General features: G+C 38.3%; 1 non-coding gene across 1 annotated transcript; it reads left to right on the top strand.

Annotated features, from left to right (window-relative positions):
- Positions 1-22,971: 22,971 nt before the first annotated feature.
- On the top strand, positions 22,972-23,056 carry TRNAP-UGG (transfer RNA proline (anticodon UGG)). Its single transcript has one exon. It is a non-coding gene; the product is annotated as a tRNA-Pro (tRNA).
- The last annotated feature ends 1,612 nt before the right edge of the window (positions 23,057-24,668 follow it).

The following is a 24,668-nucleotide window of genomic DNA, read 5'->3' as shown; positions in this document are numbered from 1 at the left end:
TTTTCTTCTCTCTCTGCAATTTCCCTGCAGCTCTGGCTTCACTTCCTATTGATGGATCAGTGACCCCTGTACTTCTTATGTATTTCATCACCAAACCGGTTCTCATTCCTCACCCCCATGTCTGTTTTCACTCAGCATCTTCACATAAATGTGTTAGGCTCCTTCATCTCTACAGGTCCAAGAATCAACTTATGATCATTGTCCCAATTTTATTCCCTCTCTCTCTCAATGCAAATGAGCCAAGAATGAGACTCATTCCAGATAGTTCAGATTGTGTATATACGTATATATACAATATACACACACATATATACATACACTATACAAGCCAGAAATTTTAGGTAGATAGATAGATAGATAGATAATCATCTGCTATACAAGCCAGAAATACGAGAATACTGCTTTACATTTTCTACTTCCACATGCCCAATATTCAATTCATTATCAACAGTCCATCACCAATCTTATTAATATCTCCTCCTAGATATTTCATAAATTTCCCTATTTCTCTATGTCTATACAACAAACCCTCACTTGGATTGCTACAGTAGATCAATACTATATCTTGTCATTCTGATTAAATCCACAGTGCAGTCAGAAAAGTCCTTTAAATATCTGAACATGACATTTCCCTACTTAAAATGATGTACTTTGGTGTCTGGGGGCCTCAGGCAATTGAACATCCAACTCTTGATTGTGGCTCAGGTCATGATCCCAGGTCATGGGATTGAGCCCCATGTTGGACTCTGTGCTGAGCATGGAGCCTGCTTAATATTCTCTCTCTTTCTCTCTCTGGCACTCTCCTCCATTTGCTTGTGCTCTCTTTCTCTAAAAAACAAAAACAAAATAAAAATTGAAAAAACCACGCACTTGATTTCACATTGCTCTTAAGATAGTAGCAAATGCTGCCAGTTTAGCCCCTATCTATTACTTCAGTCTCCCTTCTGGCCACTTTGGCCCGGGCCATCTCCGCTCCAGGTACAGGGTCTTTCATTCAGTCCTTTAGGTGCACTCTTCTCTCCTGTGGTGGGTGATGATTTGGCCCTTCCCCTTTGCTTAGCTAATGCCTGCCTCTGCCTCAGAGCTCATCTGAAGTATCACTTGCTGAAGGAAGACTTTGCTTATCTTTCTTGCTGTCTTCTCCAAACCTTCTCTGTGCCCACTTACACATAAATGTCCAGACAACACAGGTTCAAAGAATGATTTTGATCAATATGTCTTCTCCACCAAACATCGGTACCACAAAAGCAAACATTGTGCCCAGATTTGCTCACAATTGTCCCCATGACATCCAGCAAAGTATGAATCTTGGTTGGTACTGAATATATTTATTAAATGGATAACTGGGTATAATTTATAATCATTCAATGTACCTCTATGTCTTCTACATAGGCCTAAATGGAGACATGAAAATAATCCTCACTCTTTCATCATTTATGCTTTGACGATGTCTTTTAACTTTCATGATTCACCTATTCAATATTACTTTGAATTTTACCTTAGTAGGTAAGGTCAACTCCAGAAGCTTGGCAATTTCAATCTTAATAGCTCTATTTGTGGTACAGGGACCGAGTGGGGGACTCTGCCAATTGCTTATGAGACTTATTCCACTTATAAACTCAGAAAAATAACCATAAAACTGGACCACCTACAGAGAGGCTCAGATCAAAACTCAATTTATAACTGAAGTCTAATTTGTCATTCTGATCAGTAGACCACAGTGACATTCTAAGTCTCCCGGAATTAGATAGCTTAGAATCAGTGTTTAACAATATCCCAAAGCTCCAGTTATTTCCCTTTCCCAGGGCATGCTTGCCATATGCATTTACTATACATATTACTATGTATTACTATGTATGTATACATATTACTATGCATATTACTATACAATACTATACAGAATTGTATGCCTTCTTTGTATTCTTTTCACATACAGATAGTACCTGGCATGAAATGTATGTGTAGCCAGATTCTAGGATGTGTTTGTATCAGCATGACTTGAAATGCAGTCTATTTTTGTCACAAAGTCAAAACAATAACATTTGGTACCTGATAATGTTTACGTGAATGTTGACTCCTAAAAGCACATTACCCTTACAATGTAATACTGCTATTCTTGATGGTTGCTAGATCATTGATATAAAAGAACAATAGTCTTTGGAATTCTTTCTTCAAAAGGACAGAATTTCCGAGCCATTCTGAATGAACCAAGAGCACAGAACTGAGTTGATCAGATTAAGAGCTATTTATCTGTAATATAGTAAATGGCTAACAAATAGCCTTCGGTGAAGGCTAGGAAGGAGATTAATTGCACATACAAGTGATATTGTTCAGTCCATCATTAAGTAATTATTGATTATGGAACTAACTCAAATATGATACTTGGGCTAGAATGAGCAACTCCCTGCAATGGTGGCCCATGTGAGACCTATGCTTCCCAGATGTGGAGTGTTTTCATAATACAAATCAAGAAGGACTAATGTGCTATCATATATTTCAGTCAAGGGACCCCTGATCAGCCAACCACTACCAAAGTTGCCTGTAATTTAGAACATTCTGACTGCTGAACTGCCTACTATGGTCACCACAACAATTTCATCTTTTACTTTGAATGCTGTCACTTGACCGCCACTGCCCTACACCAGTTTTTTCCTCATCTCAATCAGGGAAACCATTTCAACTGAAGCATCTGCCACTGACATTCTCAGCCTAGAAAAACAGTAGTACAAACAAAATCCTCAAAAATGCTGCCAGTACCCTTGCCAATACATTTCTTTAGACTTTGGTAATGATCTAGACTTCTTGGGGGACAAATTAGGGTAAAGATTATTTGTATATGATAATTTCACCCCAGAGTACTTGCTACCCTTCTCTGTGTTAGTTAAGGAATTTCTAGAATCTCAATTTCACTATCTTAAACCTCCACTGAATTGAGATCATAGTCAAGCAAATGAGCCAAGAAAGTGACTCACTCAAGCTAGCTCAGAATGATATAGTCATCACTTTGAAAAATTATGCTTTACCTATCCAAGGCCAGTCACTGTTATTAGTCATTATCATTCTTACATATAGTCCCAGGTTTTATCATCATAAAAATGAAAGGAGAAAAAGGTTTTCCTCATCCAGGTTTCAAAATGCAATTGGCTCCTCTGGGACATGTCAGCCTCTGGCCAGTAGTTAGAAGTTTGGAGATAATGGGCGGCTTGTAGGTTCTGAAGGGGAGCAGAATATACCACCCCAAAATATGCCACTTTGGATACTGATTATTTTGAATTAAAGTTACTTGAGACACAGACAGTAATAAGAACACTCTGACCCTCATTTTTTTCCCCTGAATCTTTCACATGAAAGTATCCTGTTTAAGAAGGAAGATAGTAGTCATCCTCATAGCCAGGGATAGGAAATTCAGGGCTGTGAGACTGTATACACAAACCTTGTTACTTCTTCACCAATTAGCTCTCCCAAGACCAAATCCCTTTTTTTGTCAATTCTTCACAAGTTTACTGCTTTCTTGTCTAAAAGGTATAAGAGCTCCCTGCTTTGGTCATGTCTTTGAGTCTTATAATTTTATGGGCTCCCATACATGTGAAATTGAGTTTGTGTTTCTTCTCTCACTCTGCCTTATGTCAGTTTAATTATGAGACCAACCAAAGAACTTAGAAAGGAAGAAGGAAAAAGTTCTCCTCTACATTTCCAAGGGGTGAATTGGCTCTCTTTCTTCCAAAGTTAGCCCCTGAGAAAAGAGGGATACAGTCTCCAAGCAAGAAGAGACTGACCCATCAAATAATGAAGGAAGTACTTCTGAAACCCCAAGAATGGTGACGTGCTGGTAAATATTTAACAACTCATGCTCCAGTAAAGGGGGGTGGGGATCCTGATACGCAGTATTTAAAANCGGGGTAGGGGTGGGGGTGGGGAGGAGGTGCAAGGAATTGCAAGTCTTTGGAATCAGCTCACATGGTCTGATTCTGATGCTTAGGGTTCTACATTTTTCTGATCAGTGCTCTCACTTTCACACAAGAAGACAGCAAGACTAAAGGTAATTTTTATTATAATTCAGCAACCATATGAAACTCCCAGTTTCATTTTCAAGTACGTGGAAGCTGAAAGATGCTGAGAGAATGAAGAGACTCTTTTTAGCATTATCAGAGTTTCTGAGATTCAGTCTTTGCCACAATCAAGAATTTAAGGAGAGAAACTTACCATTTACCTTTGTCATCGATTCAGTGTTCTCAAAACATTCCTGGTATCCCTATAGTCTTTTATTTTATCTGTTTAATGACAGTTGGAAACTTGGTTCTCCCAAAGCCTTACCTTGAATAGGCATTTGATTCCAAGGGAGTCTTTCATTCCAGAGACCAGAGGCTGTGTTAAATTAGCTCTTTCACCGCTGCACGCAATGGTCTGCCAACGTCCCAGAAGATGAATGGAATTGCATTGCTTTCGGCACCAGTCTGAAAACCAGCCACATCCTCACTCTTAACCCCAGTTTCCCTAAGGCTCCATTACATTAAACCCATTCCCAAGTACTTTTCTCTGTATCAGTGAGGTCTTTAACTCAAAAGAACATAAACCAAATAATGTTAAAAAGTAAGGGATGAAAGGAGTTTATGGTAAAAGTATTAAGCAGCTTTCAGAATTATGGGAAACTTGGAAAATCAGACTCAGAAGGCAGGAAGGAACCAAGAGAGAGATAGATAATCAATGAGAAACATTGACGAGAGAAAATCACATAGGACACCATAGACTCTATAACTAGCATCATCACCTCTGTTCCAGGCTCTGCTACTGCCTCTCTGTGAATAATTTCTCATGTCCCCAGGTGGGAACCATCCGACTGCCAAACCAATGCTAGGTGCTGTGTCCTAGCTTCCTGGGTATACAAAGACAGAGCATCTGATCTCTTTATTCTTGAACATGAAACCCTGCTTCCCATTAAGAAGTAGAAACCCAAGGATTTACACCAAACAGAAAGAGCACTCAGATGCAGAATAGTATAAAACTATGACAATTGTCCTCGATAGATAGGAATTGTACACTTTCACAGAACGATTTCAAAGAATGGGGGAGCAGAAAATGGGGTTGTAACAAAGACAGGAGCAGAATGAATGAAGGAAATTGATGACAGGAACTGTAGATCAATCTTTCAGGAAATTTTGTAGGAATAGAAGTGATAGTAGTTTGAAGGGCAACACAGTGTTGAAAGTAATGCTTTATTTATATTCCTTTATAAGGGATAAATGCAAGTCAATAAGAGGATGCATTTAAGAGAAAGAGGCAGAATATTTTAGTAATTAAGGGATTAATTGAAAATGAACGGAATCAGGCAAAATGAAGAACATGTGTGTTTGGATAAACTTCATGAGGAGGAGGGTAATTTTTTACCTAACATTGGAGAAAAGGGAAGAATTAATGAAGACAGGGATGCTGTGAGTTGGAGGAAGGCAGGTTACAGTTGTTTATAAAAAGAGTTCTCTCGGGCGCCTGGGGAGCTCAGTTGATTAAGTCCGACTTCGGCGCAGGTCATGATCTCACAGTTCATGGGTTCAAGCCCCGCATCGGGTTCTGTGCTGACAGCTCAGAGCCTGGAGCCTGTTTCAGATTCTGTGTCTCCCTTTCTCTCTGCCCATCCCCCACTCTTGTTCTGTCTCTCTCTGTTTCAAAAATAAAGAAACTAAAAAAAAAATTTGTTTTTAAATAAAAAGAGTTCTCTCAAAGAGTCTTGATCTTTTTTGCTCAAACAGAAGATAAGAACAGTGTTCAATGTTGAAGGAATGAGTCAGAGTTAGGAACCTGGAGTGAGTGGAAAACATTTAGAAAAGCTTTGATGAAGAGTGATAGTGAACTATGCATGAATAAATGAGAACCACTTCCTATCTCTTTGCCTAAAAAGCTGTTTCAAAATAGTCACTAAAGTTGGGCTGATAGATTTTTCCATTAGGAAGGGGAAAAAAAAGTATATACTAAATCCAGCTTCCCCAGCCCTGGTAAGAGCCTTCAATGTGATTATACAAACAACAGATGCAAAAGGAGATTTTAGCCACACACCCACACACATAAAATGCACAAATACCTTCTTGTAGTTTTGGTAAGTGGAATAAAATATTGCAAGAGGATGGAATGATTGTGGAAGATGGTAAATGAGTCCCAAGTTTCAGTGTCTGGGGCAGCTTTAGCTTAGGCTTTGCAGTGTCTTTGATGGCTATTTAAAGGAACTGGAATTTCACCACCCATTAAGAGTACAGATCAGGCCTCAGCTTCACCTTGGTCTTCCAAGGCTTGTCTTTTTCCACAGAATCTTCCAGATGCATTCTGTAATGACACTGTATCAAGCCACCGAGATCACCTGCCATAGCCCAATCTGCTACCAGAATCTTCCTAGAAGAAAAGGATGTTTCATCAGAAGCAGTCATTCATCCTAGCCCACACCTTGCCTGCTTCTGATCTTCCGCTGCTAAAAACATAACACACTGGAGGAAGATTGTGCTATATTTCATGAGTGCTCTGTGCCGCCACCAAGGGACAGTACCATCTGTTATTTGCTCTCAGCTTTGCTTACTGATAAAACAGGAAGGACAGCTTGCTGATGGGCTCTTTGAAGCAAATGGCTCCTCTCTTTCCTGCAATTAATGTTTATAAATTATTTCTACAGTGGATGGTATGTATGGTACCATGATTTCAAAATTAGTTTCAATAAATTAAGGGCCTGCATTCATTACAAGAGTGGCTTGATTACAATGCAACTCGTGGAGTTTAGAATGTGCTCTGCCTTTTGTGAAAATTGCTCTATGAAATCAAATGCTGCTGTTAATTCTGTTCATTATCAACCCCTCATAAGAAGATCTCAAGATCATATGTGCACTTGTGGAAATGTCATTTTGTATAGTATATGCGAATTTCAGCTTTTCATAGAAAACAGGACTCAGGGTACTTCAAAATTTCAGACTCTAGGTTAATAGCCCTTTGGCTGTAGCAAAGGGAAATGGCTTCTGAGAACAAAGCACAAATACGGGTTTTGTTTTTTCGGCCTAATTACTCAGTTATTCCAATCATATGCCGTTCTTTGGGTAGAGAAATAATTGTATATTTTCTGGCCTCTGCAATATTTTAATAGGGATTTCCATAGGCCTAGAATATCAATCGCTTTTTTTTAATTGGAAAACATTCTTTTACCTCAATTTATCACGTTTCTTTTATTTTCCTGGCTCCATATTCATGACCAAAATTGCCTGTGTTTTTTTAATAAACTAATTATTACATATTCTAGGAAATAGTGACTATGAACTTTCTATTAGGATTGCCACTTTAAAGTTTTAGACTAGGAACTTTAACTTTCCAAATAACACCTACCAGTTAAAAGTGCGAATACGAAAAACAAACAAACAAACAAACAAACAGAATCATGATTTATAAGGACTGGAGGTTGGGGAGAGAATCCTTTGAGTAATAATCTCTCTGTAAGAGACTCTGAAAAGCCCAGGGAGGCAGCCATTTCTTCATCTTTGTTTGAAATTGACTGGGAAATAGAACTTTTGCAAGGGGGGAGGATCAAGAGGAGGCAGGAATGCCAAGATCATTGGTTAAAGAAAACAATACAGCACACCCTGAAAGTATGACTTGAAAGTATGACTCCCTGAAAACATTAATAATGAATGAATAAAAGGAAAGAATTACTAGAACATGAAAGAAGAAAACTAGATAGGAAGCACCCTCCTACTATTAACAGTGTGTATTTGGGAGAGGTAATTTTGTATTAAAACAATAGGGGCACCTGGGTGGCTCAGTAGGTTAAGCCTCTAACTTCAGCCCAGGTCATGATCTCGCAGTCCATGAGTTCAAGCCCTGCATCACGCTGTGTACCGACAGCTCAGAGCCTGGAGCCTGCTTTGAATTCTGTGTCTCCCTCTCCCGCCGCCACTCTCCCATTCACACACACACTCTCTCTCTCTCTGTCTCAAAAATGAATAAATGTTTAAAAAATTTAAAAATAGGTCAATGGCATGTGCAATTTATGACCATTTCATAACAACTCATGGAAGACACAACCTGTCTGCTTGTGCTCATTGTTCCATGAGAGTAAATTAGAAAGCAGGGTAGAGATCTGAGGATGAAAAGTAATTGCACAAAATAAAATCTATTACAATTTTAAAAGGATTAACTGAATTAATTACATTTGAATTACAACATTCTTGGTCAACGCCATCATTCAATGAGAGATAAGATAAAACCCCTTGAAGATGGTACCATACACATTAAGAAACAGCAGAAAAACAAAGTGTTCAGAAGTTTTATGTAACATTAAGTCTGTGTCATCCATTTTTTTCCTAACCTTCCAAGTAGCCAGCCATTCTTAGTAGACTGGACTGGTATTCAAAACGGCACTGATTAAATGAAGATTTAATGAGAAACTAATAGAATACAGTTATGAAGAGACTATGTAGTGTACAATTAGTTTTTTAAGATGCCTTTTGGTAAGATTAAAAGAAATAATTACCAACAAGGTAATGCTGTTGTCAAAAAGAACAAGTACATTATTAGTCTATGTGTGGGGAATAAGAACAATGATATAATTTTCCTATTGAATAGCATCATCTCTCTTTGGGGCAATTTAGATAATCTAGGAGCCATTGGAATGATTAGGCATTTGACAAAACACTCTGGTCATTTTATACTCCTCAAATATTCAGGGAGATAGAAGTATTCACAAAGGTTAGAGGAGAGCATAGATTAAGGGGTATAATTTTTTTTTTTTAAAGGAATGGCATACACTGAACCCAGGGGATATACTGAGGATCTTCTACCATGTTAACAGCCAGCAAGAAGTGGTAACTCTGTGTCTTTAACAATTCCTAAGAACACCCACATAAATAAAATTGAGAATATAATATGAAAGATTGAAGTAAAATCTAGGGAAATGTACACAGGACCTGAAAGATACCAGCCTTTTTCCTGAGTCCTTGATAAACACATATCCCATCCTTCTTATGGACCTGTTTATTATGATCAGTCCCATTATTATTCCCTATGATGCAGTTTAGAAAATAAATTTGTTCACTTAGTAAATGAACCAAATAATAAGCAACTGCATTTTTGCTCCATAGTTGGCTGCTTTGATTACTCATACATTTAACTAGTCAACTTTAGGAGGAAAAGTGTTCATTTTCTTTTGATGGAAATTAAGTACCTATTTATAGAAAACTAAAAACAATCAAGGGATCCATTTTGATCTTAAATAAGATCAAATAAGGGACCTTAAATAAGAGAATTTAAATGAGTTTTCCCGGGCGCCTGGGTGGCTCAGTCGGTTAAATGTCCGACTTCGGCTCAGGTCATGATCTCACAGTTCCTGGGTTCGAGCCCCGCGTCGGGCTCTGTGCTGTCAGCTGGCTTGGAGCCTGGAGCCTGCTTCGGATTCTGTATCTCCCTGTCTCTGACACTGCTCGTGCTGCCTCTCTCTCTCTCTCTCTCTCTCCCAGAAATAAAAAAATAAATAAATAAATGAGTTTTTAATGATTTATTTCAGAATGTTCCATCTAATAGAGTGACAGTGAAAATGGGAGGCACAAGAATAGTATTCTAGAGAAAAGCTAGATTTGTAAATAAAGGCCACATAGTAAAGAAACAAAACTGTGTAGGCATTAAAACTACCTATCATGTGGAGCACCTGGGTGGCTCAGTTGGTTATGCATCCAACTCTTGGTTTCTGCTCACTTTGTGATCCCGCAGTTTTGTGAGTTCAAGCCTGCATCAAGCTCTGTGCTGACAGATCAGAAACTGAAGGCTGCTTTAGATTCTGTGTCTCCCTTGCTCTCTGTCTCTCCCCTACTTGCACTTCTCTGTCTTTCTCAAAATAAATAAACTTAAAAAAATTATTTTCTTAACTACCTATCATTTAAATGAGTATTTTCCTTCAAAGTAATCTACACAAAAGTTATTATTTCAATAATGTCTTTGGTCTAAGTATTTTCAAACACCATTTTTGGAATTGGCTTTATACATAATACCAGCCATAAAGGAAATCAGGCACTATCCCTTCCCATATCCTATGGAATAGCTTGAATTCTGCTGCCTCTTTCAATGTGTCAAAATAAATGTTCTTTACTCAGAATATTTGCTGCCTCCTCATTTTATTGACAGGGCCATACAATTAAATTGAAGAAGTAAAAAACAAAGCTCTTAGAACTACTAATTTAAATATAGATTCATGGTTCTTAATTTTTTTGATTCTAGTTTGCCAAATAGACTACCAGAGTGCCCATGAACCAATTTACTAATCCACTCCTACCTTACTATTGATTTGGTTACATGGGGCTACACTGTATCACCAGCTAAACATTTAGGAAGAAAAGTAGACTACACAGTCCAGCCTAAATGTTACAATTGAGCTCATATATTTTGGTCAATGGCCACTTTAAACTAGTTCAATACTAGTGCCAATTCTGCAGCCAGTTTGGGACTATTCTGATTCCTGGTATAGTTGTTTACAATCCTAAAAATGGTCATGTTCCTCCATTTAGGAGGATGAGAGTCTGAGGATCAAAAACTCTTAAATTACCATCTCCAATCTAAACAAATCCTCTCGGGGACCCTGGGTGGGTCAGTCGGTTAAGCGTCCAACTTTGGCTCAGGTCATGATCTCATGGTTCGTGGGTTCGGGCTCTGTGCTGACAGCTAGCTCAGAGCCTGGAGCCTGTTTTGGATTCTGTATCTCCTTCTCTCTCTGACCCTCCCCTGCTCATGCTGTCTCTCTCCCTCTCTCAGAAATAAATAAAACATTACAATTTTTTTAAAATAAATAAAGCCTCTCATCTCTTATCATTATGAAAAGAATTATTGTTTCTTAAAAATAGTTAAAATATTGGCTGATGGAGAGTACATTGGCCTGGTCAATTTTTAAAGGAAAAAATCACAAATACCAACAATATGCAGTGAAATATAAGGATGTAATTCCTGTCTTACAAAAATTTTAAAATAGAACGGTGATATTTAGTATCATAATCCCTCTCCAAAATTACCATTGTATTACTGCCATTATTGTTTTCAATAAAATCTCTTGTCTTGGAAAGGTTGGTGCCAAATGTGACTTTAAAAAGTTTGTAGGTTAATTGCATATATTACATGTCTACTGTGCACTCTATTAACATAAAAATAATTAACCATTTCTAAAGAATTTACTGTGGTCCGGGCACTATTCTTAGAGGTTGTATAATCCTCATTTCAGGCCTGTAAAGGGACCATTGCCAGCTTTGTTTTAAAGGTAAGTAGATAGAAGTCCAGAGAGGTTAATAACTTGCCCTTGGTTTCATCTCTAAGAAGTGTTAGAGCCAGAATTTAAACCTAGGTCTAACTCCAAAGTTGATGCTTTTATTAACTATTTCTGAGAGTTATATTTGACTTATCCTTGCTGTTGAAGTTTTAGTAGGAAAAATCTCAGTCCCTAGGAGCTAAATAAAATATATAAACTGCTGTAGACGAAAGTGTCTGTCAGCTGAAGAAACACAATTTAAACAATGTTTAAACCTGACACTAAACTCCTTGTCCTATTTCTCATTTCAAAAATGATTAAATAAACTTCTTTCCCTACTGGAATATCACCAGATTGGCACAGGATATATCTGGAATCTCCTGTCCAATCGTAAATGGCCAGAGGACAAAGGCAGCTTCCATGGAATTTCTAAGCAAATGCTGAAAGGCCAAATATCACTGGAGAAATTTGCTCTGGTAAGATTTCAGTTCAATTTTATTCTCCCTTGAGGTTTAAACAAACTTCAGATAATCATCTTGAACTTGGTGATGAACCAAACTCAGATTCAGAGTATGGCTTCTCAGAGGGTCAGCCCTTCCATTTAGAACAAGGCACAGTTTAAAGTGATGAGCCAAATGGGTCAGATGTTCAATACTTGGCAAGAGCCTCAGCTGTCATATTGAAACAATGTTGACAACATGGCAGGCTTTAAAATAAATCCCCCGTGGAGGCTGTTGATATCATTCTCGCTTTCCCTTCTGTCTCCTATCCAGTCTCACTACTTTCTGGAGCACATGCCAATTGGGCAGATCATTTACCAGGAACTACAAGGACTGCACAATATTCCACTATTTATTCCAGGAACAGGAGCCAATCATGGGCATATACATGAGGGGACTTCCTTAATTCCCCTGCACAATGTAAAGCACGAGGCTGACGCACATCTGTCCGAGCCCTCAGAGGGCAGCCAGAGCCACCAGAGTCCTCACTCACCAGCTCTTAACCCTTTCCAGTCAATTTTATTGAATAAAGTGAACACTGAGCACCATGAATTTTTCTGCTAAATTCAGCAAATGCACTGAGAATGTTCATTAATTTCAGTTAGGTAGCAGCATCAAACCATCTTTCTGGTAAGCAAGAATCTGGCTTATGAACTTTGAGTTACATATCATATAAGGGATAGAGATGTGGATTAATTAACTATTTGTGTGATACCATTACTCTATAATAAACTGAATTGGACTGCTTCAAGTATAGCCTACACATTTAACTTAAAGCATGACATTTAAGCTTTCAATTTTATGAACTTTCACATGTGTGACCTAATCAATCATAAATAGAAATCTGGGTGCCTGAATGGCTCAGTCGGTTAAACATCTGACTCTTAGTCTTGGCTTAGGTCATGATCTCATGGTTCATGGGTTCAAGCCTGACAGTGTGGAGCCTGCATAGAATTCTCAATTGCCCTCTCTTCTGCCCCTCCCTCACTTGTACTCTCCCTGCCTCTCTTCCTTTCTTAAAAGTAAATAAATAAACATTTAGAAAAATAGAAACCTAGCCACACTATAAGAAAAACTAACTTTCAGTATATTACTTCTCTGTTCTAAAATAATTGATCAGCTTGTAGATATAAGAGAATAATAGGAGAATAGCACAATACAGGAGAAAAATATAATGCCAGCAAATATAATTTGATACTAAGATGAGATTGTTTTAAATGATTCACATTGTCTTTGCCTTTACAGTCCATAATATTTGACAACCCACTTATTTTTCACTTATGAGATTTTGAAACTTGTATGTAGATATTTCGGTGAGGCTATTAGGGTAGCCTAAACCACTGGAACATCCAGGTGAATGACTTCATTACAATGAAAAGCTAGCCAACTACTAAAATGATCAAGAGAAACATTGAGAAAGCTCTCTTGCTTTTTGTTTGTTTGTTTTGAGAGAGAGAGCATGAGCAGGGGAGAGAGAGAGAGAGAGAGAGAGAGAGAGAGAGAGAATCCCAAGCAGGCTCCATGCTACCAGCACAGAGATAGGTGAGGGGCTCCATCTAAGGAAACTTGAGATCATGACCTGAGCCAGGATCATGATCTGATCCCAGATCAAGAGTCCAACGCTCAGCCACTTAACCTACTGAGCCACGGAGGTGCCCCGAAAAAGCTCTCTTACATTAACTCTGCCTTTAGCCTATTCACCTTTTCAGTGCTTTCAGAATACTGAAGTCATAGACAATTAAAAAGGCAGCACTTGAAGGGGCCATAAGATTATCTGAGTCAGTCATTTACAAATGGGTGAGAATGCTTCCTTCCAAAGCTACTGTCAAGGTGCTAAAAAGAGAGAGCAGAGGGCTTCCCACAACTGCTTTACCCAGAACCACTCCCACCATTCTTCTCTTTTGTGTTTTGTTTTGTTTTGTGTTAGGCAGAGTCTTCTTGGAAAAACAAAAAGATATCACTATAGGAAAAATTAAAAACCATAGATCTTGTCTAGGATACTCCTCGTTTTATAAGTAACTAAACTAAAGCTGAGAAAAGTGAAATGAGCTTTTTCGGGGCACCTCCGTGGCTCAGTAGGTTAAGTGAAAAGAGTAAAGGCCAATGTCACCTCCCTTGTTAATGACCAGGTGAACAGTAGCAGCTCCTTCCACTTCTGATGCCAGAACCCATCAGGCCATTTCAGAAGACCATGGCTTTGCTCATGTTTTTGTTTCTTCTGTCTACATTTTCCAATCCCCTTCTCCTCCCTGATGTGCCCTAACCATTTTTTCCAGCATAAAACCATGGAGCCCTTTTGGGACTGCAGCCAGTTTTATTCATTTAATCACAGAGAGGAACACTTACCCAACGTCTGAAGGGAAGTACAGGGGAGATCTGGCTTAGGTGTGAAGGAAAATCTAAGGCTAGAGTGAAAATGTCACTTCATTTCGGTATCACCACTATTATGATCACTATAATTGTGTCATCATCAACATCTCCATCACCATCCCTTACGCTATACAGCACTCTGTAGTGGTTTATCAACATGCATGTTAATTCATTTGATGATGGTCAACAAATACTTTTAAGCATCTTAATAAGCTGAATGCTAGGAAAATCAATTTTATTTGTACTTTTATTTTTTTAATGTCTATTCCTTTTTTGAGAGAGAGAGAGAGAGAGTGAGCAAGGGAGGGGGAGAGAGAGGGGGAGACAGAGGATCCAAAACAGACTCTGTGCTGACAGCAGTGAGCCCGACATGGGGCTAGAACCCACGTACTGTGTGGTCATGACCTGAGACAAATCAGACGCTCAACCGACTGAGCCATCCAGGCGCCCCTGCTTTGTACTTTTAGATAGATTGCTTTATAACCGGCCACAATTTGTTTAGTGTATGCAGTGGCTCTCATAAAATAGTTTTTTAAATCTTTTAAGTCATCTGCTATACCTTGTTACTTTTTGTTTTTAACCTCAGTGTCTAATAAAGAAACATGTTTATAGAAAACGATTTGCAGATTACTGGTTAACAAAACTAGACATAAAACCAACACCCTTAACCACAGAATCCAATGGCAAAAAGTTAAGAGCTAAAAGCAGCATCAGCTGCAGGCAAACTGCAGGAGTGCTATAGCCTTGAGTGACCTCCCTGCAGCTCTTGATGCTAATGACCATGCCCTCCTTCCTGAACCTTCCATCCCCTTTGTTTTATATATCACTGCTCTCTTCGTAGCTCTTTGAAGCTTCCTTCCAACGGCCATTTTATGGCTTTTCTGACCCTCCACATATTTTAATACTTTGGAGTATTTGCTCATGATATTCTTTCCTTTCTTCCTCTCTGCTTGAACTTCTCATCTTCCAAGTTTCATCTCAAGTACCACTTCAGTTCTAAAGTCTTTCCTGACCATCCATACAGGAATTTTATGTGCCTTCCTCTTTTCTTTTTAAAAATATATTTAGGTTTTCAAACAGGTAATGCATTCATATGATTCAAAAACCAAAAATACAAATAGGCGTGCAGTGAAGAGCTTTACACCACTGTTTTCTGTCATCTGATTGTTCTCATTGATTGATTTTTGTGTTTCATAAGACTCTTATACATAAATAAGCAAAGATATGCATAATTTTCCTCTGGTTTTACACAAGTGGTAGCGTACTTTACGATATGTTCTGCACACTGCTTTTTTTCTCACATAATGAGAACTGTTTTGGAGGGAGGTATTTTTATATGAATACATCAAGTACATATGAATACTTCAACTTCTTACAACTATTTTACTGCAGAGGTATATATAGCATGGTATACTTAACCAGTCCCAAACTGATGAAGCTTTATTTCTAATTTTTGCTATTATGACCACTAATAGTCCTGTAGCAATTAATAGTCTCACAATATGCCATTTTGCAAATACATACTACTATACCTACAGAATAAGTTGGAATTGTTCTACCAGACAGTATGAAATTTTCATAAACATTTTCCATTGCCCTGTACATATGTGCGTGTAGCAATTTACTCTTTCTCAAGAAATATGTGAAGTTTTTATTTAACCATATTTTGATAGCACAGGGTTATCAGACTTAAGTATCTTTATCAATCTTAATAGGTAAGAGATGTAATTTCAGTGCAATATTAATTTGTATTTCTTTGATTATGATTAGGGTTGAGTACCTTTGCACAGTTCTAATGATCATGTGTATCTCCTTTTTAATTATTTGTTTATATCATTTGCACATTCTTCTACTGGGTGATCTGGTTCATTTATAAATGTTCTTTATATATTAGGGAAATTGGATCTTTTTTCTGTTATATGAGCTACAAACACAAATGTTTTCCAGTTTGTGCTCTCTGCTTTTAACTCTGTTTATAGTAACCTTCTTCATTTCCTAGCTGCCTATTAACTGTTCATTTATTACTGAACTCATTATATTACGTCAAAAATGTTTCTATACTTGCTATTATATAGAAACAATTATTGTTGCTATTAGACTTTGAAAATCTCAAGAGCAGATATCATCTCTTAGTCAGTGTTCTTATTCAGGCCTTTGTTCATTACCACAATACTAGGTACCTAAAAGTCAGCAACAAATTTTCTCTGAATGAATCTTTAGTGTTTGCTTTTCTTTTTTCTTCTTCTGAGCTTAAACTGCCACTGCATTGGAATGATTACACTGGTGTCAGCTACTTGTAACAGCATTACAGCACTGCTCTGTTGTGCATTTACATCTTTTTTTCCTGATTCTATGATACTTTAAACAAGTTTTTTAACGTCTATTCACTTTTGAGAGAGAGAGAGAGAGACAGAGACAGAGACAAAGACAGAGTGTGAGTGGGGGAGGGGCAGAGAGACAGGGAGATATAGAATCCAAAGCAGGCTCCAGGCTGTGAGATGTCAACACAGAACCCGATGCAGGGCTCAAACCCATGAGGAGCAAGATCATGACCTGAGCTGAAGTTGGACGCTTAACTGACTGAGCCACCCAAGAGCCCCTGTATTCTATGAATAATAACAAGCAGCAATTATTTAGCAGATTTGCTTTTATCTGGAATACAATTCAAAAAAGGTCCTGAGTGTGTGTGTGCGCGCACGTGTGTATAAGGTAGAAGTGGGGGAGGAAGGCCCACGTAACCATTTATGAACCTAAGTTCCATTTTTTGGTCTATAAAATAAATAAGTACCAGAGTAAAGCCTCCTGGCTTGGCCCTTTGTGCCAAGATGCCTCGTCCCAGAAACCTATTTAGAAATTATATCTTTGAAGTAAATTAATAGAAAACTCTAGAAAATAAGAGACCTGCCCTTCGATGAATCCAACATCAATTAGAAGTACATCTGTTTGTTCTTTATTTCCCTCCTTGCGTATCTGAGATACAATTTTTAGGATATCTTTTTATAGAAAAAAGTGAAAATTTAATTTTTTAGTATCAGCCACTTCTCATGTTACTGCTTCTCAAATGTTTCTATAGTTGATTGAAAACATGGAGGCTCCCCACGCTGTTTCCAAAATAAAGGCTGTTATACCAGCAGGGGTGGAAAGAAGGTAAGGAGTTCCACACACATGGTCATTCACAATTTTCTCTTTGGTTCAAACCTCAATGAAGAGCCAAGATGTCTGCTTGCTTTGTTTGGTTTTTAGGTGTCCTTGCCAGCCTGCAACAGCCTGAGAGCATTTACCCTGACTCACCTTCCCTTTGTGTTTCTTTCTTTCCTTTTTTTTCCCCCCTGCCAGTGATGAGTGCACAAAAAATAAACAGTTTTCCTATGGTGCTTGATAGCACTCAAATGTGCCAGGGCAAGGACCTCTTTTCTAGAAAATGAAATAAAACATATGGAAGGAAACTAAAACTCTTGTCAAAATTATTCCACTGTGAAATTAGTTACATTCCACAAGAAAATATAATCATGCCAAAGGTTTCTTTCTTCAGTGACTCTCATATAAACTGCAGCAGGAAAAAAAAAATCCGGTGTTCAGCTTCATAGGCTGTCAGTGCCATTGGCTACCTAAACCCATTCATGTTTGATTATTTTCAGTCCACTGCAATTTCTATACAGCCCTGGTGGATATTTCTTTGCTTCATTGAATAAAACATTCACATCAGTCTATGATTGTGTTGCCGTTGTCCTTGCTATAATTAACACAGCAGCAGATTAAAAAATACTACTTAAAATAACTGGTATACAATTCACTTCCAAACAGAATACACATAAAAAAGATTATCCAACAGAGAGCTGCCAAATGTACTGTAAACTGGAAGGGTTTCAATATCCTTTAAACACTCGGCTAGAAGCTAACTGAACCACATCTCTGCTGTCAGTAGAGCATGAAACTCTGAGATTTGTTTCGGTTTCCATCCAGTCTCTGCCAGTTAAAACTAAAGACTTCCACCGAGTAAATACATGTTTCCATTTTTACTGGTATTGTCTACTCTCTCTTTTATAAGCAATACATTTCCCTTTCAAGGATGCTTGAACCTTTTATGAAGATGACATTCTGAAAAGCACTGTGGCATAACAAACTCCTCAACTTTCATCATCATCATCCTCATCTCCACAGATTTCTTGGGCGCACATAGTTCTCAATGGCACTGGGAAGAAAATCTAATAGATCCCATCCTTTCCCCATAAGAACATACCTTGGAAAATACACACATACATGCGCACATGCACACATACACAATCTAGGGAGAGAAATGAATGCAAACAGTAGACCCTGCTCAAAACCCTCTATTGGACTCCCATTTCTTATCAAATCAAATACAATTTTCTCAGTCTGTCATTCAAAGACTTCTACTATATGAACCTAGATTATCTTTCCGGACTGTGCTTTACCAATCTCCTGAGTGAATCTCCTATTCCTAGGAAATCAGATTATTTGCAGCTCCTGTGTCATTGGTCTGCTTCCATTATCTGGTCCTGCCTCCCAGATAAGCAGAGAATCGGAGCCCCAAACAACTGAAGTACTGGTGCTGGAGGCCTGCTTCAGGGGAAGATGGTGGGAAACACAGGGAGGAAGAGGTGCTCCCTGTGGTCTTATCACGAGGGAGCTAGCATGACACTAAGGGCATAATCTGAGATCATCTCTCAGAGCTGCTGCTAAGAAAAATCAGGCAGACATCTAAATAAGTTACTGGTTTAGATGAATGCTACAGAAATAAGGAGTCTGTGATGAAACCAGGAGGAAGACATAGGACAGAAGACATGTTTCAAAGTAGAGGGATTGAGATGCATTCTAACACTGTACAAAGGAGCGGAGAAATGAAATGTTTTTTCCTATAGTGGCTGCTTCTCTGAGTGACTCAAGACAGAGAGTTAAGAATGTGAGTGGAACTAAAAGCCACTTCAGTGCGTGATGACAGTCTTTCTGCATGGAATTGCACTGACGATTTCCACTCATATCCGTGATTCAAGACCCATCTCAAATATCATCTTTTCCATGAAAACTTTTTCTATCCTTTCAAAAGAGGCAATTCTTATCTCTCTGCCACTCCATCAGATGTGTTGATAATACTTGGTGGCCTTCCTGAGCAGATTGTGGATTAGTCTGTGGTGTATTTGTCTCATATCTTTCCTATATTATATGCACTACAAATTATGGATTTGTTCTTTTATATTATCAACTGCAGCAGCTACAAACTCTGACATATAATTGTTGTTCAATAAATACTGTTAACATTACTTAACATCTGGATAGGGAGCATATATTTGCATGATCTATGGAACAAAGAAAAGGGTATCAAGGTCCAAATATGTCTCTGAATGCTTTCCTAGTTGGCCAGTATCATTGGCATTCCTACAATATGTTTTATAGAGATAGCTAGATAAATTTAGCTTATATTCACTATTTGCTAATGGTTCCTCAGGGGCCACTTTGCTAATTTGTCAGAATAAAATTATTCTTAAGGGATATGGAAGATGTTGAATATTACCACATAAATATAATAATGTCCACTTTCATATTCTCTTCAGTTTTCTTGGCACAGCCAAGAAATCATTTCATCCCAACTAAAAGTCTGATACGAAGAATAATTTAGGTTAAGTTTTCATTAAAATTTACTTTTCTTAATGTAACAATCCTATCTCACTATATTATCCCTTTCTCACTATATTATCTCACTATATTATTCACCACTTTGGAAGTATAAGCCTGAAATATATATTTCAAGGGAGGAAAAATCTTGCAGTATCAGAAATAAGCTGCTCCTTGAATGCTCTTTGTGTTGGCTGCAGAAAAATTAAGGTCAAAATTTCAGCCAAGTTCTGAACAAAGTCTATTGTATACTATAAAATATATTTTATGATTACATATTATCCCCAAATTTATTTAATTTTTCCTACCTAGCTTCCCATGCTCCAACATCCTTATTTTAAAAAATGGTATCTTGGGCCACCTGGGTGGTTCAGTTGGCTAAGTGTCCTACTTCAGCTCAGGTCATGATATCAGTTTGTGAGCTTGATCCCCATGTCAAGCTCTCTGCTGACAGCTGGGAGCATGGAGCCTGCTTCAGATTCTGTGTTTCCCTCTCTCTCTGCCCTTCCCCCACTTGCACTCTGTCTCTCTTTCTTTCTCAAAAACAAATAAACATTAAAAATTATAAAAATAGTTTCTTATAAGCCCCTTTAAAAACTTTTTAACAATGGCAAATGCTTATAATAAATACATCAAATTGAAGTGATGCACTGTTATTTACATTTTGACATCCCAAGGTCAAATATGTTACACAGAAGTATAATATTAAATAAGAAATAAATTGCCCCTTTTAAGTACATTTTCTTGAAAGTAGAATGGATTTCAAAACCAGCTGGAGGGTTCAGGAAAAATCTATTGGTCCCCTAATTTGCTCCTAACATTGAGGGAAGCCATTTATTAATTTTATTTCTTACTGTCTCCTCTAAAGGGTAAGATAAATAAAACTTTATCTGCCCATCTACCTTACTTTTATAATTCTAACATAAAGTACATATAAAGGTGAGAAATCTTGACTTTCAAAATACTTTGTAATATTTACAGAGCTGAAAGACAGTAAGAAATGCAGAGTGGTCATATTCATTACAGACCTTGCTTTCCAAGGCTACAGGAGTGCATCAAGAAAATAAACCATAAATATGATACATTCGTGGCTATGCAGCACTTAAAAGACCCTTTAAAATACGGAGTTCTTCCACTAAACTAAGATGAAAACTTTGGATGTGAAGCTGATTTACAGCATTTTATCATACCTTTTCTTTCTGTTTCTACAACTTTCATATTCCTAATAATGTTATGGCACACGTTTTGCTTTTATTAGTTCACATTTAATTGCTAATTCATTTCTAATTAAAATGTTCAAAGAATTAATATTTTGACTAAAAATAGTCATTGGAAGGCCAGTGCCAAATATGAAGTTGCACAAATACGAAATCTATCCTTTTTTAATATGTATAAACACACTCTCCATGAGCCTGTTTATGAACTGGTTATTTACATGTGCAGAAGTGAGCAAATGTTATATTACTGCTGACTCTGAGGAAGGCACTTGCTGTGTGGGCAGAGAATGTCGAAGCCATTTGTGAAGGGAAGAGTATGTCACCGAAATTAATGTAGTAGACTCACCTCATAAGTCATTGCTGCCATTCTGCTCTACCACACCGCTGGGAAGAGTAGAGGTCAATATTGCATGCATTTAGAACATACAGAGCCTATTTATTTACTAGAGGACTCACATTCCTTCATGTAGTCGGGATACAAGAAGACTCAGATTAAAAACTTTTTTAAGAAACTAATTGTTCAAAGCAATGAATTAGCCATTATACTTGAACAACTATTTCAAAATCCTCTTTGTTCCCAAATGCCATGAATCACCTACCTATACAGAGGAGGTGGTCACCTACAGACTCAGACCTTAGTGCCCTTGAATATGCTCCTCATCCAATGTGATAAGTTATTTTCTTTATCATGTGTTCACTGAAGCACGCGATCTTTTCATTTTCCCCCCAAATCCTTTAGAAAGGAACATGCCTTTTCTTTGCTCAATTAGACTTAAGATTTAAACTCCAGGGTGCCTGTTTGGCTCAGTCAATAGAGCATCCAACTCTTGGGTTCAGCTCAGGTCATAATCCCAGGCCTGTGGGATGGAGCCCCACATCAGAGTCTACACTGAGCATGAAGCCTGCTTAAGATTCTCTCTCTCTTTCTCTCTCCTTCTGCCCCTCCACCCCAGACTCTAAAATTAAAAAAAAAGAAAAAGAATTAAACTCTTTATGAAGGAGTGCTGTAAGCACTGTAGCCATGCTCACCAAATGCAGAAAGTGAGGGTAGTAGGTGGAGAATATCGAAGAAAAGGAGATAATGAGAGTGTCAAAAATAAACTTCAAGTGATCAGTGTTTCTGTTTTGCTTTTTGTTAAAGGTAATGTGGACTTTTTTTAGAATACATAGATTGCTAATTGCCCCCTATAGGAAGTAATTATAATAATATAGTTGCTCATAAAAATAACTGATTATTGAACAAATGGACACTTTCTGGCCCTGTGGGCCAGTTTCCAACAATGAACATATTCGGCATACTATTTTGTTCCCATGGACATACACAGTTGCTGTTTCAGTCTTCTTGCCCAGGGAATCAGCTCATTCAGCACATCCATATGGTGCCCTAGATTCTATTGAAAAGTCAATGAATCATGTGGGTAAATGGTGGTGGACCACTTCTATGTCCTCATTTTCGTTCCCATTAGTTGGGGTTTTAAAACTTCGGGTTGAGTTAGTTTTGATTGCTAATTATTAGGTCTCTGTAGCTGGTTAGAATTGTTGGGAAGGAGCTGAGAAGATGGTAGAAAAAAATAAGGCTGGGAAAAAACTCCAAGCTGGTACAGAGATACAAGCTTCCTAGTGCTCAACAGAGATCGATGCACGTGAAACCTCCTTCATGAAAGTCTTTGCTTCAGAGTCAAACTACTCCTCTAGCAACTTCTTTTAGCTGATTAAAAAAATACTCATTGAGCACCAATTATACAGGAAGCACTGCAATAGATTTTCAGTTATAAAAATATTAAAAGAATATGATTGCTATCCTCACAGAACTCAGGGTCCCTGTGAAAGTCGCCATGAGAGCAGTATACCTCAATACAAACTACTATAATAACTGATTGCCATTTATGAGTGCAATAGAAGATACTCGGGGGGTATGGAAGGAAGGGTCAACTGGCAGGAGAAACCAAAGATACAATAAAAAAGGTAGCATTGGAGGGGAGTCTTAAAAATGTGATGGGGAGGCGCCTGGGTGGCTCAGTCGGTTGAGCGCCTGACTTGGGCTCAGGTCATGATCTTGCAGTTTGTGGGTTCGAGCCCCATGTCAGGCTCTGTGCTAATAGTTCAGGGCCTGGAGCCTGCTTCAGATCCTGTCTCTTCCTCTCTCTCTCCTCCTCCTTTGCTCCCACTCTGTCTCTCTCTCTCTCTCAAAAATAAACATTAAAAAATGAGGTGATTCTGACATGTGAGAACCAGGGAATCACTTCTCAGCCTCACCAACTGAAGGTACAATAATACAATTCTGGATTTACATTTCCATCCTATGTACTTTTAGCCACTCTGTGTTTCTATTTATGCCCCAGTAGCTCGTTGGATGGAATCTTTGTTGCCATGCATTCATCATCTTGCACTTCTTTTATTTCTTTATGATAAATGATTCAATTTCTGTAAACATATTTCCTCATAGGGCTCTATTTCCCTATAATTTTATCATCTTTAGGCTCTTCCCTGACCATTTGTAAGCTCTTTAAATTCAGTGTAATGATCCTCTCAAAAGAGCAGAGGGGTCAGACCTGGGGCAAATCAAAATTGGTTTTTCTTCTCCCCTATAAAGTATGGTTAAAATAAACATCAAGGAAATCTGTGAGGAAATAAAAAAGAGAAGCGATCTGTCAAAGCCAACTGAAATGAAGCAGAGAGTAAGCCCTGTTTCTTCAGCTTGTTGAAGGGATACTATCATCGTGGAAAGAGTGGGGACCCTGCCACGGGGAGTCTCTCCCACCTTTTCTTGTCCCTTGACTTGTCATGTTAAATAAGCAGCCAACCCTTGGCTCCCCCCTCAGGCCTGTAGTCAAGTTGCATCCATGTGCTTGTCAAACTCCATTAAGATGGAACAGAGGGGCATCTAACAGAGCTAGTTGCCTTAGCAAATAAGAAAGTGAGTGGAGTGGGAGTGGAGTTGCTGGATAGGCAAGAACACATGGGTGTGTGGAGAGCTTCCAGAGACAGGGAGAGACAGAATCATGCAGAGCACAAACGTCACAGTCTGGAGCAGAATCATCTCTGCATGTTGAGCGTGCATTCATGACCTTTCCCTTCTGGCACATTTATTTTTCAATAACTTCACCCTAGGAATTGATGCTGTATCACTTCCATCAGTTGTATTTTCATTTGCCAAAGCTACTTTTGCTCTCAACCCTCTCTTGACATAAGAAACAGGATAGTAAAATGGCCTCTATTCTCCTGAAAAATTGATCCCGTCTTCACTAGCTGGTTGAAAGGCAGGCAATAACTCATTCCTACCAACTGCTTCCAGAAAGTCAGAGAAGGAAAAGCCCACACCACTAAGGAGAAAGAAAGTAATTTCTCTGTGACTTTTAAGGGTATGAAAAGAACAGTCTCCACTGCAGCATTGACTGTAAGCTGCACAAACAATAAATTGTTTTGAGGATTGATTAAGCTTTCGAGTGCTGGTATCACTATTATTAATTGATGGCATTAGCAACTTACTACTTTACATGACATAGATTGAGCAATAGCAGTAAGCCAACAAGCACGACTAAATTTGGTTATAATTGGTTCAGGTGATCTTAGAATGCTCATGAAAATGGAAGAATAAATGGATATTAAATAGTACAGAGATCTAGGCATCCCAATTTTCATTACTATGGCACTAGCAGAGTTGGGTTTTAAATTGTCAAATTGGTGGCGCCTGGGTGGCTC

This window comes from Crocuta crocuta, unplaced genomic scaffold, assembly GCF_008692635.1.
Source record: "Crocuta crocuta isolate KB4526 unplaced genomic scaffold, BGI_CrCroc_1.0 scaffold112, whole genome shotgun sequence".
Taxonomy (NCBI): domain Eukaryota; kingdom Metazoa; phylum Chordata; class Mammalia; order Carnivora; family Hyaenidae; genus Crocuta; species Crocuta crocuta.
Note: the sequence above shows the minus strand (reverse complement) of the source record. Positions and strands in the feature narration are given on the sequence as shown.